Consider the following 7,121-nt stretch of genomic DNA (forward strand, 5'->3'; position numbering starts at 1 on the left):
GTTAAGAGTTAAGAAAGCATTCAGTTGTGAGTTGTTTGACACACATTGCGCAACTTTGTATGTAAATAAGCAGTTATTATAAAAAAGTCAGATGTTTACCCATCAAGATGAGAAAATTCAGTATACGCATTCTCTAATAGATAATACGGCTAAATAAAGTAAATTAAGTTGTAAATGCTTCTATAACATCACTTAAAGTTGTAACACACCTTTTTACTAGTAATTTAATTTTCGAACTGATACAGAACTAATTTAAACTTTTACGAAATTTAGTACAAAGGTTATCTATACAAACTCAGACTGTATAAAACACATGTACTAATAATCTAGAAAAATAAATATTAAGAGTAGAGTTAATGTCAAATACCTTTAATTGCAAATAACATTTACATCTGTTCATATCTATTTATCCGCCATCCCATACCTGGGTAGGTACTAAGTGACACACAAATTAAACATTTATGTATCTAATAACCTTATTAATGCTACATCGCTACAGTTACAGTTCAGCCCAAACCCTAATAAGAGACACACACAATTACCGCAGTCCTTAAAAGTAACTTAATATTTATCAATGAGAACATTAGAGGCGTCATTGCGCAATAAACCGGTCAACACTCAAGCAAACAAAGGGTGGACTGGAAACTATGAGATACCAACAAGGCGTCTATACCATGGTGTAACTCTGGTCTGTATCGATACAAAGCTAAAGGCTAAATTCCTGTGAAGCATTTTAGAAGTAAGTTGTAGGTATGGTTCTAGTCAAACGCCAACAAAACAAACATGGTTGAAGAGCCATGGAGTGGAGACCGCCCGCAGATTCGCACTTCAGATCACACTTCAGGGAATAAAATATGATACACGGCAGATGGGAGAGGAAGAGGAGTTTAAAGTTAATAGAGGTATTACAAATATTTACCGTGATCTATGTCCGGATTGGTTGTCTCCATGGGAAGGTGGACTAAATGGTTTCAGTTTTAAACATTTATTTTCAAAATGGTTAATGACGTAAGTCATTTATTTTTGAGAAAGAGGAAAAATCTAAGCTTCTGTGACAGATTCTCCATTTATTATGACCTATATGTAGTATACAGGTTCTCCATTTGTTATGACCTATGTGTGTCTATTGTTTCTGCATGAGGTATCACTTCATACAAAATCTGAATTTAAGGCTCATTAAATTTCCACCTTCCGTACATGAAGAAAAAATTCCTAACGTCTATAGCTACAGTTAAATATGTCAAATATACCTAACCAGAAGCTTCCACATTACAAGTAAGTCCCACCATCAACATCCTGAATCTTCACCCTTCTCTTTTATTTTAGACATGATCGCTACATATCTGTTACAATCTATAGCGTGGGCTTGGATTGACAATATCTTAACCAAATAAACACCACAGCCATCTCACCCACTTATCAACGGATTGATATCGAATAAAAAACGTACTCATTTAACAAAATAACGAACAGATACTTTTTATTTTTATTTTTATTTTTAATGGTTTTGGTGGTCCACTGTTGTCGATAAACACTCTACGTGTAATCAGGAATATTATTGTGTTTATTTTGTGTTTGAAATGTTGTAGGTTAGTGAAAGCTTTTAAGGAATTAGTGCGCTTGTAGTTTACAATAATGACTTACATTAATTTACTAATAAAGACTTTCTAAGAACCAGATATTATATATTTATATGGATATTTATATCAGACTTACGTTACAAGTAGAAAATATTAATATGAAAACAGTTATTTTGGGTATTCATAACGATTGTCTATAAATAATAAATGATAAGGTACTTAAAAATACCTAATCAATCACATTTAGTTTGATTCTTTTTATTTTAAGGGTTGCGAGGTAGATCTACCGTACGATATCTATATCGTAATAGATTTTTTTTAATTTATTGTTTACCTTTAATGTTGTTTATTATTACTGTACTTATAAAGAACTAGCTGCGCCCCGCGGTTTCACCCGCGTAAGTCAGTATCCCGTAGGAATATCGGGATAAAAAGTTGCCTATATGTTATTCCAGTTGTCCAGATATCTACGTACCAAATTTCGTTGTAATCGGTTCAGTAGTTTTTGCGTGAAAGAGCAACAAACACACACACATCCTTACAAACTTTCGCATTTATAATATTAGTAGGATTTACATTATTAGTAGGATAACTCATAAGCAATAAAAATAAAAGAAAATCCTAGTCATAATTTAATGTGGGTACATATGGCTCAACAAATCTAATACATTAATATATGCATAGATAATAAAGCAGTATATAACCAGATCATTTCTAAACAATAAACATTTAAAAGAGCAATTAATACGCAAAAGGGACGTTTTCATTTGAAAAAATTATTTTTAGAGTCTATTCATAAATTAAAGCTTTTGTGAAATTTGATTTCTGATGAAAATGAATTAGCGATTTCTTAAGCAGCTTTTTGAAAATAAAAGGATATACGCGGCATCTAAAGTCTGGAAAAACTGTCATATTGCTGCTTCTTCGAAATCAAAAGGTACAACATTTTTAAGACCACGCGGCTTAAGCCACAGGCAGAGAGGAGAGGTTAAAGTTCTTTCTCAGTTAATATTTCCTTCAAATTTGTTTTGTCTAATTTAAACTCTCAATTTGACCTCATACCTAATAAATAATCTTTATTTATCCATCGAACTACTTATACGTAATAAATTATTTATTCAACATATTATAATCAATGTACAACAAATAGTCTCACTTCAAACAATACAACCTAACCTAACCTAACCTAACAACACATTCGAGAAAGCATGTTTAATGCGCGATAATTCGCCAAGAAATTCTGTAACAATCACAACGGGTACAAATGATCACCAGTCGATTGTGTCCCCTCGTAATCAGCATCTGTTTCCTCCGGGGCCACAATTAAATGTGCACACGCGAACAACTCGCAATGGCTTGGGCCATGGGGCAGTGAAGCACGCAAATCGGCATTTTATTTCAATTCACTTATTATGGGAATAGTGACTGCGACTGTTTCCTCTGATGTTTCGTAGCGCGGTCGCTCAACTGTTATTTATGAGATGAAGCCATATAAGGGATCCGTTGATATTCATGGAAAATTATTTCAGTCGTCAGTTTTTAGGTAATTTGAGTACTAAATTGTTGACTCTGGTTTAAGTCTTTATTCTAAGTAATGTATAATGTATTGTATTGAAATTAATTTATAATTGTTTCTTCAAAACTTGCAATGAACATTATTTTAAGCCACACCCCTTAATTTGCCTATACAACCAAGTGTGTTCAATATTTTTTTGTAAAATAACCAAAACGTCTGACATTACCACAAGCTCAACATTGTATGATGTTATAGGGATCATTTTATTTGTAACGATGGATTCATTCTCTTATAGAAAAGAATAAAATATGTATAACAAAATATGAAAAAAAGTTTATAAAACAAACCACTTGGAACATTTAGGTAGAACTATATTATTGTATCGAAGGTTTAATTTTTATGGACGCTCGTATAAAAATAACAAAAGCATTCCCATCATACGTCACACATCGGCCATTCTAATTTCTAATACCCTTACGTTCCTGTATAAACATATCGATAAACAAAAAACGCTCAAAATTATTGATTTCAATATCAACAGTTGGCGCATTGTCCATCCGCGTGAAGTTTTGTAAGAGAACCCTTCGAGGAAGCATTAGTGTTGACACAGTACCAATGACAATGGACGCAAACTCGGGAATGTCCTTAGGAGATTATTTTGAAAGACACAACAAACGTTTGACGAGATGACTGGAGAATTTTGAGTGCGCGTTGGATGAAAATTTCTAACAGCACGTTTATGAATATTAGAGAGCAATCATTAATTAAACACATGGATGCTAATGTAGTTATAAAATATTAGAGACACATGTAGGGTTTTTGTTATGTTACGAGTTTGTATAAAAGCTTGTAAAAAACAAATAATCTAAACGTAAATTTTACGAAACATGTTCTGATGGAATTGAAGGATTACTTGCTGAAGGATTATTTGCTGATGGCTGAAGCTGTGATTTCTTGACTTATTACACGAGTAAAAATGCTCATAATTGTAAGCACTAAACTACATATTTAGGAAAGGTAAGGTAACTTATTGCTAGCAACACTCTCAGAAGAGGTGAGACTGAAACATATTGTATCATTTACTGCGAATTTTGAAGAAGTAAATATTTATTCTGGACGCGCACCACTCAAGTGTCACCATATAAAACGCAAAGCTGTACAATAGAATTACAAGAAATACAAACCTTTACGATAACATATTCCCGTATTTGCTTTCCCATCAATATGATTGTTAGTAAATTCCCAGGTATACCCGAACGACAAACACAAAATTCAAACACAAGCGCATTATTTTAGATTCATTAAAGACACGTTCGTTACGTAAACAGAGTTCAAAAAACTCAAGTAAACGATATCGGTAGCTCATTAATGGACGAAAGTTTTGAGCAAATGTTTGTTGATTGCGGCATTATCGTAATTATGGATTTGTCTTGAGCACAAAGACTGGTAGTGGGTATAACAGGCTGTAGCTGGGGAAACAGAGGGCTCATTAGAAACACATCGAGGTACAAGTGTAAATAAATACGCATCGAGTCGGGGAGCCCAAACATCTCCAGTGCTTGGCCGGAGACCTGGCTTACGAGTGCCGCGGACGTGGAAGGTTTTTTAACATAAAAACATCGGATTGCTGAAAGACAACTAATTAATAATACAATATTTATCAGTGACTGTCTGTGTCATTTGATAGATGTATCTAAATCTCTCACTCTGCATGCTATATCAGATATATTTACTCGCTGATTCGACAAACGTTGTTAGCCTTACTCTTATCATTTGGGGGTATGAAAATAGATGTTGCCCGATTCTCAGACCTATCCGATATGCAAACATAATTCATAATTTCATGAGAATCGATCCAGCCGTTTTGCTGAAGTACCTTAACTAACATTGTGATACAAGAATTTTATATACATAGAGAGCATTTATGCATAATTATGAGTAAGTAAAAGTATGAAGTTAATATCAACTTATTAAAAGGTACCATGAGGGTATAATAAATAAATTTTTGAACATTTAATAGTCAAATAATTATTGACATATTCAATTCAGAAAAGTTTTATATTAATGGTGCAATGCACATCATGCAATTGTAGCTTACAGCGAATATAATTATATTCTGAAATATAAAATTTCTTCCCAACAAACACAATTTTTTTTTTTACAACTATACCGAAGTATATCATGACGATTAACACTATCGTATAAATTGATGTGAATTTAAAAAGTCCCTCAGCTCGTAAGCTCGCCGCGTCACCGAAGAGTGCGTACAAGAGCATTGACAACAATGCAGGAGCCGTCTCGGGTTACATCTTATATACAATACAAACAGACCGATAGCCGATAGCTGGCTAAATACGGCTAAGTGCGAGGGAAAATCGGACGTGTATTAATCCTAATTTTTTGACGGATTTAGAATTCCTAATTTGATACTATTACAAACAAAAATATTGTGACGGATGCCTGCTTGTTGATTTTTCACTCAAATAGGACATGCAATTTCACAGAGATGTAGTAGTTGAGGTCGTCGTGATATTTGTTATTTGCGTGCATGGTGCAGCGTCAATGAGCGCAGTGAAGCTAGGATTCGTATAAGTCATTCTTAGTTCTCTAGTTTTTGCCAATTATGCGTAAACTACGCCTTAAGGCAGAATACGTCCTCAGGATGATCGGGAGTTGCCATTTAAAAGAACAAGAAAAGGAACTCGCATTATCACGATTTAGTGTGTCCTGAAAAGTCGTTAAGACAGTCCAGTCCATAGCATTTGTTTTTATTAGATATAGATTATTATTTAAGTAAGCCATGTTCATTTCAATATATTATTCCATTGACATTTTAATTGAGGACTTTCATTTACAGGAACTCTCAATACAGAATATTACGTGAACAAAGCTTGGTCTTTACTAGTCATCATCATCATCATCATCATCATCGGCTCATATATGCTCCCACTGCTGGGACACAGGCCTCCTATGAGGGTTTAGGCCATAATCCACCACGCTGGCCAAGTGCGGGTTGGGAGATGTCGCATGTCGTCGAACTTTTCATTCTTGGACATGCCGGTTTTCTCACGATGTTTTCCTTCACCGTTTTAAGCAGTAGCGATGTTATCCACATGTGCAGATAAATTGAAAAATCAATTCATTTCCTGCACGCTCGCCCCGGTCTCGAACCTCGACTTATCGATTTTGAAGTCTGAGGTTCTCACCACTGAGCCACCACTGCTTTTTACGTCTTTACTAGTATCACATAAATATTAGGTTAATATAGATTACGAGTATTGAAACTATATGAATCCCTACGGACGTCAATTTAAAACAACATCGACAAATGAGCTAAAATTAAATAACTCACAATCGTGCATATGGTTTGTGATCGATCATTCATAACATTCCGCATGGAGATATTTAAATTACTTAAAATGTATGCAAATTAAATATTTGCATAAATAAAAAAGGAACTCGTTATAAATATTTGGTCTGTATTATATAAATATTTTAAATTACAAGTCATGCTTTATAGATTTTTTTTAATATTATTCCGTTTAGATCTTCTTTTCGTCATTAAATAAGTTTAAGGAAGCCATTAAACTGTGGGAGTCGAGCACGCTTCAACACGAATTGGGCCAGCTCGCGCTGGGGAAGAAACCGCACCCCCAGAGAAGATCGGCGTGAAAGAGTTTCATGTGTGTGTGTGTGTGTTTCGTTCGGTGAGTGAGGCAGCCGAAGACCCGCCTCCTTTTCCTTACCCTTCCCAGTCCTCTCCATTATTTCCTCCATCAATCCTTTCCTCATCCCTTATCCAATAAAGCTAGCAATTCGTTCGCGCAGGCATTTATTTGCCTCCGATAATGTTTCTGGGCGGTACACATAAAAAATAACTTTCATATTTTATATTATTTACCAAATAATAATAAAATTAATCAATTTGGGGATAGTTATGTATATTTTCGGATATAATTTCTGAGTAATCATGAAGCACATACTTGGTTGATATTTAGGTTTGAAAAAATCTCATTCAATGAAAG

The sequence above is a fragment of the Zerene cesonia genome, chromosome 4 (assembly GCF_012273895.1).
Source record: "Zerene cesonia ecotype Mississippi chromosome 4, Zerene_cesonia_1.1, whole genome shotgun sequence".
NCBI classification, from domain to species: Eukaryota; Metazoa; Arthropoda; class Insecta; order Lepidoptera; family Pieridae; genus Zerene; species Zerene cesonia.